This window comes from Narcine bancroftii, chromosome 5 (assembly GCF_036971445.1).
Source record: "Narcine bancroftii isolate sNarBan1 chromosome 5, sNarBan1.hap1, whole genome shotgun sequence".
NCBI lineage: Eukaryota > Metazoa > Chordata > Chondrichthyes > Torpediniformes > Narcinidae > Narcine > Narcine bancroftii.
Window position 1 is genome coordinate 22,367,154 of NC_091473.1, and position 13,701 is coordinate 22,380,854.

Genomic DNA, 13,701 nt, shown 5'->3' on the forward strand with positions numbered 1-13,701 from the left:
CTGATCTGGGTACTCTGAAATTGAACAGAATTACTAAATGTAATTGGCAGACAACATCAGATCTGGAATGTTAGTTCTGTTTCTGATGTTGCTTGGCTTGCTGAGTGTGTCCATTTTTTTTTTGTTACTGTATTATTCTGTTGAACAAGCTCCATGGAGCCTTAGACCTCCAGTCCTTTGACCTTGAAAGACCAGTTTTCAAGATCATGGAGCTGGATGGAGATTATCAACAATTTGCAAGTATTAAGGCAATTACTGTGGACCTTGCATCATTTTACATCCCATCATACTTAATGACTTAACAATAGCCTTTTGTAACTATTCTTCTTGGTTTAGGAAATGGGTAGCTGAGTTTTGGACAACCTGCGGTTCCTGAAGCCATAACTACACAATTGACCTCAGTTTTAAGTAAAGGTACATTAGTGTGTGAGCTCAAAGGAACTCATGTACTGTAAAATGTCAAAATTGATGACATCTAGTTAATTTTAATGCAATAAACATTCCCCCTCTTTCTCCTCAGTGGCAATCAACAAAGATGCACCTCAACGATGCGTGCTCAGCCCTCTGCTCTACTTGCTCTATACCCATGACTGATACTAGGCCCAATTCCAATAAGACGGTGATCGGCAGAATCACATACAACAATAAGGAAATGTGCAGGAGGGAGATAGATCAGCTAGTTGAGTGGTATCACAGCACAAACCTTGCGCTTAATGATTGCAAAACTGAGGAGCTGATGGTGGTCTTAAGGAGGGGGAAATTGGGAGAACACAAACCAGTCCTCAAGGGGTCAGCAGAGGAAAGGGATTAAAAACTTCAAATTCTTGGTTGTCAACATTTCTGAAGACTGACGTGGGGGCTCCATATTGATGTAATCACGAAGAAGGCTTGTCAGCGGCGATTCTTTGTGCAGATTTGGTTTGTCACCAAAGACTCATGCAAATTTCTGCAGGTGTAGTGTGGAGAGCTTTCTGACTGGTTGCATTACTGTCTGGTTTGGACGTTCCAATGTACAAGATGGGTAAAGACTAAAGTGTTGTGAACTCAGCTAGCACCATCATGGGCATCAGTCTTAATCCCTTCGAGGACATTTACAAGAAGTGATGTCTTAAGAAAGCAGCCTTTATCCCCAAGTCGAGAGAAATTTCAGTTCAACTGAGTTACTAATTCAAAGTTGTGCACTTAAGAGGCCCGCACTTGTCCCAGCGACTCATAAGCCCTGTGGGGCAGAAGTGACATCAGCTTCCAGGCAGAGGCTTTTCCCTGAACAGAGTCCCTGTGAATGCTGCCATTTGGAAGGAGGTACAGAAATCTGAAGACAAACACTCAGTAACACTAAAAACAACTCCTTCCCCTCTTCCATTTGAATTCTGAATGGACAATGAACCATAGACACTACCTCACTTTCTCATTTTCCATAAATTTATCTTTTTAGAATATAATTTATAGCATTATTTGCAATTCATGCTGCCACAAAACAAAGTTTTGTGACATGTTCATGATTATAAATTCTGATTCTGAGTGATTACTATTGTGATAAGACAAAGTGCCTCATCTACCACATTTTTTAAAAGCCCAATGACATCATGTATAAAATAATTGTCCTTGACTTCCATAGTTCAGTTATTTCAATGTAGTAATGGCCCCATAATTTTTTGTAGTGCATTTTTGTAGTGAATTCTTGAAATGTTTGGGGTTTTGGAAGCCAGTGAATGGCAATGACAATGCTGTCAGACGTCTAGTTGGAAGTGACTGGAAAGGTGGCAGCAGGAACTTTTAATTGTGCTTTTCAGGAGACAATAATATCACAAGATTGGAATGGGTTTGTTCCAGTTGCGCTACACCAGTGGTCAAATGCTTTCTTTCTACTCATATACCACTTTAAGTAATCTCTATGCTATAGGTGCTCTGTGATTAGTAAGGGATTGCTTAAGGTGGTATGTGAGTGGAAAGAAAAAATTTGAAAACCACTGCCCTGCACCTTGCAATGCAAATTTTCCCCTTTACCGCCATCTGCATCATTCTGATCAATAATTGCTCCATTGGTAATCATAAGATCTAAAGTATCCGCCATGTGGCGGATCATCCACATGGCAAGCGAACCAGCTCCAGCAGTCACAGGCAAGTCCACAACCAGCGGCATTCACAGGGACTCTGTTCAGGGCGAAGCCTCTGCCTGGAAGCTGATATCACTTCTGCCCCACAGGGCTCATGGGTCATGGGTCATGGGTCACTGGGACAAGTGCGGGCCTGTTAAGTGCACGATTTTGAATTAGTAACTCAGTTGAACTGAAATTTCTCTCGACTTGGTGTGTTTCACTTGCAGTAGCTTGACAGCCACATTGGTGACCCCAAAGCTAATCGAAGGCCAGTGGAAACCACTTCCTTTTTCTTCAGCCAGCACCTTCTACCTCCCCCCCCCCCCAAAAATATCCAGTGAAGCACGTTTGACAGAGAGCTGCTGGCCCTGTACCCTGGCCATCCTGGAAGGGAGGGAGTTCATGATCTTCAAAGATCACAAGCCCCTCGCCTTCATGTTTGCCAAAGTGTCTGACCCGTGGTCAACCCACAAGCAGCGCCACCTGTCATGCGTATCTGAATTCACCACCATGATCAAGCATATCTCCAGGAAGAACAACATGATGGCTGACACACTGTCATGGACATCCATCCAGTTGGTGCACACTCTGTCTCCAGGGGTGGACTATGCAGTGTGAGCAGAGGCTCAGCAGGTGGACAGTGAAATACCAGCATACCGATCCACAGTCACCATCTCCGCCTCGAGGATGTACCCGTTGGGCCCAGAGGTAGCAAGCTAGGCAATCTCAGCCCATTATCCTGACTGCTTGGAGGCTCTGAGTTTTCAACACCTTAGACGGTTTAGCTCATCCTTCCATCCAGGTGACCGTCAAGCTGATTGCGGATTGGTTTATGTGGCATAGGCTATGCAAACAGGTCGTGTAGTGGGCCAGGATGTGCATGCACTGCCAGACCTCCAAAATCCAGAGGCACATAAGGGCACCACTGCAGCCTTTCCAGCCAATGCATACGAGGTTCGAGCATGTGCACGTGGACATCGTCGGCCCACTGCCTGCCTCAAAAGGAGCAAGGTACCTGTTTACAATAGTGGACAGGTTCATGGAAGCTGACCCAATCGCCAACATGACTGTGGAGACAAACCAGGACTCTGATCGCAACCTGTATAGCGCTGGTTCAGCTCCTCGGAACCCAGCTCCACCAGACGACTGCATACCATCCAAAATCAAGTGGCCCGTTTCCACAGGCACCTGAAATCGCCCCTGATGGCTTACCTCCAAGGGCCAGACTGGGTAGACGAGCTCACCTGGATGCTATTGGGCATCCACACAGCACCCAAGGAAGGCCTGGCCTGCAGGGTCATCGGCCGAGTTGGTTTACAGCTCCTCCCTCTCAGTGCCCGGCAAATTTGTGGCTACTCCCCATGGCCAAGAGGACACGCCAATGGTGATCTTAACCAAGGTCTGGGCACTAGCCCCGGTACTGACGTCCCACCATGGAACGATGCCCTCCTTTGTGAGTATGTTTTTGTTCGCCATCAAGCTCACAGACCGTATGAAGTACCCTTCAAGTTGGTGCACCATAATGGGACAATCTGTGTTCTGGATACTGATGGCTGGGAGGAGACTTTTACTGTTGACTCTCTCAAACTGGCACACCTGGTCATTGAATGAACAGTTGTGGTGCCACCTCCTAGGAGACAAGGCCGGCCATGTAAAACGGTCAGTGTACAGGTTACGGTTTCTGCGCCTATTGCCAGTTCGGTGGGGGGTGGTCTTGTGGTGGCTCACCCACATGGCAAGCAAACCAGCTCCAGCAGTTGCGGACGAGTGCGCAGCCAGCGGCATTCACAGGGACTCTCGGTGCAGGGCAAGGCCTTGCCCTGGAAGCCGATGTCTCTTCCGCCCCTCAGGGCACAAGGGTCACTGGGACAAATAAGGGCCTCTTAAGCATGTGATTTTGAATTAGTAAATATGTTGAACTGAATCTCTGTTCGACTCAGCATTTCTTTTGTTTGCAGTGGCATAATAGCCACAACCTCATTATTTCTTATATGCCTTTTTTATCTGCATGATTGGATTTGAGAAATCCACTTTTCTATTATTCAATAATTCTGATTTTTTGGCTGTGCTTTCTCACGTCTGCTGTTTTATTGGAGGTGGCTCACGTTAAGATGATGCATCTTCTTTGGTCTCTTTGTCTGTTGGTACCTGAGAGGGATCATTCCTTTGAAAAAGAAGTGAAAACCTGGATTTGCATTGTCTTCATATGCCTAAATATAAGGATATAGACATATTTAAATTTAGACATAGACATACAGCATGGTAACAGGCCTTTTTGGTCCATGAGCCCATACCACCCAATTACACTGAGTTGGCCTACAAACCCTGTCTGTTTTTGACCTTATATTACATATAACTTATTTCAAAGATCAGTCTTTTAAATTCAGTGTTGAAATGTAGGCCTTTGAAATTTGATGCCCAGAATTCATGTTTAACTGATGGGAAGACTGGAGTTGTGGCTTCTACAGACTCACGAATTTCCTTGTGTGGCCTTTGAATAAATGTCCATCCACACAAGCTGTGGTCATAACACTCCTGGTCCTTTTGTAGACAAGACTCAGACTGGGCAGCTTCCACGAAGCTTCCAAGACCCTGGTACCAGTCTCTCCAAGTGACCTTCGGTAAAAGTTGCACTTAAAATGAAACAGTCTCCAAGTGACCTCCACTGTTAGTCACAATCAAAATGAAGCACTTTGCTTCCAAAAAGACCCTCCTGGCACAGGTCAATCCACCGAAAAAAGCCCAGTCATTCACAGAGTGTGTTTTGCTCTGAATTCCACACAAATGGCCGGCCACAAGAGCTGGTTCAAAAACTTGCTTTCTCTTCAACAGTCAGAATGGTTCTCCCTCGCAAAATCACAAAGCCTTTGCAAGTGTATCTAATTCTGGAACAGACTGACAAGCCTTCCCCCAGTTCTCCCAATGTGTCGAATTATTGCTGGGCTGTGGCTTGTGTGGCGATGGTACTTGTATGAAATGTTAACTGTGACCATTCAGTCCCTCCTGTCTATACTATCCCTTAGTGATAATCCTGTTTTACTAAAATGTGAGCTCATAATATTACTCATACCTGAAAGAAGATTTCAGATCCAAAAATTAAGTTATATATCTTGACCTCCTATGCATGCTGCAAGACCTGCTGAGTTCTTCCAGCTTTTTTGTGTTTTTACTAAAGATATTCTGCCTTTGAACACTCAGGAATTTTTTTTTTTTGCCTTTTGATAAATTACTCATTAGAAACTACATCCTCAATTCTGGAGTTGATTTTTGAACTCTATCACCCTGACAAAGGACAATTCAACCAAGTCCTCAATGGTGGAATAGGCAGAGAGTTACTCTAAAATTCATTAACTCCAATCGTCGTGATTTCCATGCCATTGAAATTGGTTGATTTGTGAAGTATCGTGTGCTTCTTCAAGTGCAACCTCAAGTACACGCTAAACAATACACAACAGGTGTCTTCACTCTGTGGATCAATAAACGAAGGCCATTATCCTTGACCTCGAGGGAAGCCACGATGATGATTACATACAAGAACTTGCATTGGGCCTGTGTTCTAACTGGTTCAGCTACATCTAAATGCAAAAAAAAACTAATGCTTCACAAATTAGCTATGCAGTGGAATAGCTTGCCACTAAATTTGAATGTTAGTGTTCATAAATTAGATGTACAGCACGGTAGCAGTCCCTTCTGGCCCAAGAGCCCATGCTGTCTCATTTTCATGGCAAGAACTATTTTAAGACAGGGAGGCACATTCTAGTGTGACCATGGACAAAAGCTTGGTTTGTAATCAAGAGGACAACAGTGACCAACAAATGAGAACAGTACCATATTGTAACAACTGGTCAGGTAGCACACCAACTGCTTCAAAAAAACAGCCACCTGAGATGGTATAAAAGCAAACTAATGACCAAATGAAAGAATAAAATAAAAAAACAGCAACCCAATAATAATGGGCTTGTAACCCGATCTTATAGACATCTGCACTGAGTAAAACCTTGACCAAGAGCAAGAGGTTAGCTGTTGAGACTATTCACTTATTATGCAACAGTTCATTATAAATTTAGACATACAGCATGGTAACAGAGCATTTTGGCCCACAAGTCAGTGCCACCCCATTTACACCCAATTATCCTACATCCCCAGTACATTTTGAATAGTGGGAGGAAAGTAGAGCCCAAGGAGAAAACCCACGCAGACACAGGGAGAAGGTACAAACTTCTTGCAGACGGCGCGTGATTCGAACCCTGGTCCAGATCGCTGGTGCTGCGCTAACTGCTATGCCAACCATGCCACCAGAAATAAGAATGCAATATTTATCATAGATCTGTGCCATACTTGCATCCTGCTTTTTAAGCTTGTTAATGCTCCCATCAGATCTGATGAAGTTTGACCAATCTTGCATTGATACCTCCAAACCTTTATGATTTTTAGTTTTGCCTTGGCTCTCTAGTTTTAAAGAAAAATTCATTACCCAGTAAAATGATTCACAGCCAAGTCATTGTCAAGATGCTGGCTTTTGTCCAATAGTTTGAAAATGGTTTCAAATGCTCATTTTAATGCATTTCAACATCAGACAGCACTGGCAGTAACAGGATATAGTTCTCGAAGAGCTATGATGTAATAAAAGGTAATCAATTGGGTTGCATGATCCAATGGATCAGAAATTGCTGCCTCTAAGTAAGAGAGCCATAGCCTTAAGAACATAATGATCCACCAGCAGGAAATGTACTGTAATCCATTTAAATTTACAAGAATAGCCAACCAATTCAAGTATTGATGAGCTGGCAACTGCAGTATAAGCAGGTTACATGATCTGAACAGAACAAACTTTTGGAGGACTATCTAGACTGACAACATCAAATTGCCAAACCACCATGGATCAATATAACCTCAAGACCCAGGTTAACCTTTTTGAGATGTGAATTTAGACCTGAACGAGTGGAATGCTGTTTGTTTGAAGCCAATTTAACTTGGAGTAAGACAACACAGACTTTTTCAGGATCCATGGAGAACAGATGGAAGAAGTTACCTGGATGCTTGAGTATTTGAATAGAAAGGAGGCTCAGAATCAAGACATTATTCTGGTACTGTTTACTCTTGACTGGTATGGGAATATATCATCCAAATAAAGAAGGTTGTTATTGTGCTATACCAGGTCTGCCAAATCAAATACCCAACAATTCTATATGTCATGGCTGAAATAAAGATAAAGGTTCCTTTATTGGAACATAATTCTACATTGAGAATGCAATATACATGAAGACAGAAAATCACCACTTGTCCAGTGTCCATTACAGAATTGAGGTCCCAGCAAGAAATGAACTTGCAACCCCTGATTGACAAGACCAGTGCTCTAACCACTGAGCTATGGAATCAAGATTTCTAGATGTCTGGCCAGCCAAACAGAAAATGGCCACCAGATGACCCCAGAAACCCTTTTCCCATTTACATGATAGCCACCAAGTGTTTGAACTTGTGCAAGAGCATTGTCACAATAACAGGTACTGAACGACACCATTTAATGTCCCATCAGTAATTGTTTAGGTTTGACCCCAGCTTGACATCCACTTTGTAATGTCCTGCAGGATTTCTTGGCAAACCTTTAAAAATTGCACATCGAGGCAGGAGATGAAAGCTCAATGCTTGAATTTGGATACACTACCAAGATATTTTGTGACTGCCCAGTGCTCAGTGCTAAGGCAAGATCTTGCAGGTGTTGAAATATACATGTTGCCAAAGTATGACTGGACAGGAAAGAAAAAGAAAAGATTGTGGGATATGGGATCTTTTTTGTAATGCTCGCTAAAAGCCACCAGAGAGCACCATTGTTGTATAGAAACTAATGAAATAATGAATACAGGAAAGAGAATTGATGGCATCTTGCTATGCAGCAACTGGGATGTTGGTTATGAAGATTATTGATTCCTGATGAAACCTGGGGAAACATCTCAAATTTTTGCAAATTTTAGTGGAATTTGGACATTTCTATCCATATTATTGAAAGAGATTGGATTAGTATTGCTGTTGCAAAGAGAATACACGAACAGCATCAATTTCCATTATAAAATAGAGCTGAATGTCAGGTGGACAGTGTGTAAGAAACAATAATTGCAATGGCGACTGATTAATTTCTATGATGTGAATTGAAATTTAACTTTGTTTCCTACAGAAACACCATTTTCATGCTGTTGACTGAAAGAACAGAGTAATTTAGATCTCCCATATATCGATGATCATAGCATAAAGTCCTCTATAGTCTACTTATTAAAAGGTGTCTCAATAATTTTTTGAATCTTTAGAAATAAGATCAATTTCAACCCAATGAGACAGCATCCTCAAAAAATTACGTTGCAATTTTTTTGGTTTTTGCTGTAATGTAAAGGAGAAATGGTTTTGAAGTGTTCTACAGATGCTTGAAATCTGAATTAAAAACAGGAAATATTCACCAACAAGTGAATCAGTTGTCATTTTGGGCTGACAATCCTTCACTATTACTGGGAGAAGTTAAACAACTAAGGTGGGAAGGGTGGAGAAAGCAAAGGGAATGTCTTTCATAGGTTGGGGACAGGAGAGCTTGACATATTAGGCACTTTCAGGTTGCCAATTGCCCCGCATGTAAAGCCGCATGTTTAGGCAATATGCGGCTGTTCTGAGGCCACCTGAATGTGCAGGAGGCGCTCTTGAGGCAAGCTACGTAAACCCTCCTCCGAGAGGTATAATCAGCTCAGCTCAGTGGCTCCCCCAGCTACCTGAATGCAGCTGGCTGAAAGCGGATGTTAAAGGGTCAGACTGCTGATCACAGCTGACACTGGACAGGAGCCAGAGTGTGCTCAGAGCCACATCCTATGCAGCTGTGTCCTTCAGGTGGCCAGCGTTGCGTTTTAAACGCTGCCACCTGAACGGCAATTTAAAGGGCCGCTTCTGCTTCTTCAGGCGCATTCTTAGCATAGAATGCACCTGAAAAAGCCGAGTGATAGTGGTGCTGGCAAAGAGAGGGTAGATGAGGCTAATGAATAATAAAAGGTCTGTCTGAGCAAGATTAATGAAGAGGAGGGGTAAGAAATCAGAAATAATAGCCGACGAAAAGCAATAATAAGCAAATGGCAGAAATGTGGCACGATAAAGCTAGAATTATCTAAACCTGTTAATTTCAGGGTTGACTCTTGAATATATTAATGTGCCACTGTGGAGATACTTTTCCTTGTTTTCACTGATCTTTGGCAGTTTTACTCAGTTGTTTAATATGAATGGACGATGTAGCCAAGAGCCAGCGCATTGAACAAGAAATTAAAGTGGGAAAGCATTAATCACATGCAGTATCTATCAGTGGTAATATGGGAACAGAAATCATTTATAGTAAATCTCTGCTTGTGACTAGAATAATCAGAATAGCACTTGGTGAGTTTCATTGCATCCAGTTAAAGTCAAAGGCTAGTTTTGGTAACCAAGTCAAAGAATGCATACAAGACCACGAGAGCTAGATTTTATTTTCCACATTTGCCTATGTTTTGATTTGTGACTGATCATAGCAGCTTCAGTACTGTGAGAGAAAACACTTAATAAGATGAGTTCTAGATTGGTGTGAACCTGTGAGGCAAGGGCACATCCAGGGCTTTGGAAAGGAAAGGGAGGCTGGAGATGAGGGGATTTGAAAACAAAAGAGAGCAAACAAGAGTTGTGGTTTAATCATGGGAAGTTATCACAGCAGATTGAGAAGAAAGAAACAATGCAATAGTGGAGATAACTGAATCATTTGAGCAAACAATAGGAGGGAAAATACAAAAAAACTGCAGATCCTGAAGTCGAGAGCAAACAATGAGGAACTCAGCAGACCAGGCAGCATCCATGTTAGAAATGGACAATCAATATTTCAGTTCAGGAGCCTTTATCAAGACTGCATTGACTAAACATTTCCAACCATGGATGGTGCCTGGCCCACTCAGTTCATCCAGCACCTCCTTGTTTGCAGGAGAAGGAAGGGGATGGTCTGTGGGAATGGAATTAAGGAAATGGGCCTTGTGTATTATTTCAATGACCACTACCAAGGAAGACAGACACAAGAAAAAGACACATAATTAGAGCTGAGAGGAATGTTAGTTTGCCTCAATGTTTTTTTCATAAGATTTGGGATTATACAATACATATCATTCATTTGTCATTAGTGACTGAGCCAAGCACAGCATTGCACACATTTTTCAACCTGTAAACACAGCCTTCTGAAATATGACATCAGTCATAGCTTTTATTACACAGCTCCTCAGTGTCCTATAGCTGGAGGTCTGAAAACTCTGCACCTTTTTCCACTCTAGTCCTCATGATGGGAACAAGATTCAGTAAATGCAGACCTCAACCTTGGTAACATGCAAGCCCACAGGAATCAGTTATGGAGAGCTCATTGCACATGAAGACCAGTAAGGTTCAGGCAGAAAAACAATGCATCTTTTAATTGAATTGCTCTTCTGCCACCAGATTTGTTATGTGTCCTTGGGAACAGCTTGTGGAATCTTGAATAAAGCAGCTCCGCAAGATGAAGCTCAATGAATACTATGCCATCCCTTTCAAGACCTTTGTTATGAATGCACTCCGGAAGGAGACAGATAATCTTGTATCTACCACAACCTCCTTGAGGATAGTGTGCAGTACAACTCCAAGTATGCAGGAAAGGACTGACAGGGAGGACCTTTTTCACCAGGTCTTACACTTGTTTGAAAATTCTCATTATGAAACAGTTTGCTCAGGAATCTCTTTCTCTCGCATTGAAGAATGATGACGTTTTGCATGTTGCTCCAATCAGTACTTCTTTCACACTCTACAATCACTTCACTCTCCCATCCACTTTGTTCTTTTCTTTCTTTTTAATATATTTTTATTGATTTGGAAGAGAAAAATATTACATGACATATATTGAACAAAAATCAAATTTTTATACAATAAAATACAGAACATGAATCACAAGCAAATTATACGGTATTGTGTACAAAAAATCATATATTGCGGTGGCCCATCGCCGCCACGATCGAGCCAGCGCTCCAGGTGGCAAGCGCAACTAAAGGCCAGCAGCCCTCGCAGCGGCACTGGCTCCAACAAATGAACCACCAGGTGAATGGCAAGGACAGCTTAAAATCCAACGACCCCAAAATGGCGCTGGCCTTGCCGCGCAGCCAAGAGACAGGGACAGGGTGCAAAGAAAAAGAGCATTGTTATGCAGGAAAGTACCTGTTCAGGAAACCCGCTTTTGTTATGCATGTTGTGACATCAGCCAAGGGTGGCCACGGCAGGAACAGTGCAAGAATAAAAGTTGGGCATGAGCCCTAATAAAACTCAGAGCTTAATCTATGGTTTAGACGGCATCTAAACCCAGTGATGAGCAAATAGGCAGCAATCAACGTGGTCGCTCTCAAGCTGCTGACCTTCTGGATAAATCGGCCACGCATGTGGTTTGACCAGGTTGAGGCACAGTTCCAGATCTGGAAGATCATAGCAGAATCCACCCAGTACTACCACACGGTGAGCATCCTGGACCAGGACACAGCAGGCCAGGTGGCCAAATTAATCCAGGAGCCCCCATCGGAAGCCGCATATGCCACCTTCAAGAACTTGCTGATCAAGACCTTTGGGTTTTCGTGGTGTGAGAGAGGGGCACGTCTGCTCCACCTGGATGAACTAGGTGACAGGCCTCCGTCAGCCCTCATGAACGAGGTGCTGGCCCTCTCGGGGAAAACATGAGCCCTGCGTCATGTTTCAGCAGGCATTCCTTGAGCAACTGCCTGAGGACGCAGATTTCCCCCGCCCCCGCCCCGGAAAGTCACTGCACGACCAGACATTCTGTGGAAATGAGAGAGTTCTTGGCATCCGTGGAGCTTGTCACTAAACCCCGCAGGCAGACCAGTGCAGAGCTGCCAAGAGAACAGCAACACCCCAGAGGAGGTGATCCAGACAACCAGTGGTGTTTCTACCACCAGAGGTGGGGCGCCAGAGCCCACTGGTGCAGGCTGCCATCCACGTTTCAGGGAAACATCAGAGCCAGCCATCGCTAATGGCTATGGCGGCTGGCCACCAAGACAGCCTCCTGTACATTTGGGACTGTGAGTCCAGACGATAGTTCCTCGTGGACACAGGAGCAGATGTCAGCATCCTGCCTGTGTTGGGACAGGACACCAGGAACAGGCAGTCAGGCCCCACGCTGAGGGCTGCCAACAACAGTACGATTCAGACCTACAATAACACAAGGCCCAACTGCAGTTGGGCGGCAGCCTCTTCTCATGGGTGTTCACGCTGGCTCTTCGGGGCAGACTTTCTGCATGTCCACAGCCTGCTTGAGGACCTTAAAGGAAGGAGCTTGATCCACACCAAAACTCTTCAAACCTTGCCCCTGAAAAGGAGTGACGTGATGGAGTAGTGGCTGGTTGGGGAACTCCAGCCCTTTTCAGAAAAGTAAACAAAAGAGAGTGAAAAAACGAAGGTACAAACTCAAAAACCAAAATAAAGTGAAAATAAAGGTGTGGAGAAAATGGCAGCGAAAAAAGAAAAGCCAAAAGCAACGGGAAGAAGAGAAGAAAGGACGTCGGAAGAAGAAGGTGAAGGCCTTACCTGTCCGAGGAGGCCCGCCGCGGAGAGAGAAGCCCGCTCCCTAAGGTCAGTTGAAGCCCCGAACTCGGGACTACAAAAATGGCTCACGGAGCCAAACAAAAGTGCGCAACCGCGCATGCGTGACAAAAATAACACTGACGGGAGGGGGGTCCAGCTGAGGAGTCGATCTCCACAGCTGAAATTGACAGCCACAACAAAGCAGCAAGGGGAAAGCACAGAAAATAACGAGAGCAAGAAAGAAGAGAGTAAAAAAAAATCAAAGAAACCACAGATGACCAACCCAGAGGAAGAAGACCAGCAGCAAGACACTTCTAATAAAAATAAGAAGACCAAAAATACCCAACAAAATAAAACAAACAAACCAACAAGAAAACCAGAAGAGACAGAGGTAAAGGACACAGATCCCGGAATGGACTCAGAAGAAGAAGAGGAGGGAGAACACAGAGAAATGGAAGATGAAGGGAAGGGCAAGACAATGGATTTTTTTTTTAAAGAATATATGGAATCAGTAAAAGAATGGCAATCACAAGAATTCAGTGAAATAAAAAGTAGAAAGTACAGAAGAAAAAATGAATAGATTAGAGATGATCATGTCAGATATAGAAAAAAGAGTGGACAAGGTGGAAGAACGAGTAACAGCCGTAGAAATGGAAGTAGAGGACTTAAAAAAGAAATTAGAAGAATCTGATAAAAAAGTTAAAGAGACACAAGAGCTGTTAGCTCAGAAGATAGATATAATGGAAAATTATAATAGAAGAAACAATATAAAGATAGTGGGCCTTAAGGAAGATGAAGAAGGCAAGAATATGAGAGAATTTATAAAAGAATGGATCCCCAGGGTCCTAGGAAGACCAGAATTACAGGAAGAAATGGAAATAGAAAGGGCACACAGAACATTAGCCCCTAAACCACAACAAAAACCAAGACCCATTCTAGTAAAATTCTTAAGATATACAACAAGAGAAAATATATTGGAGAAAGCAATGAAGAAAATAAGAGAAGACAAAAA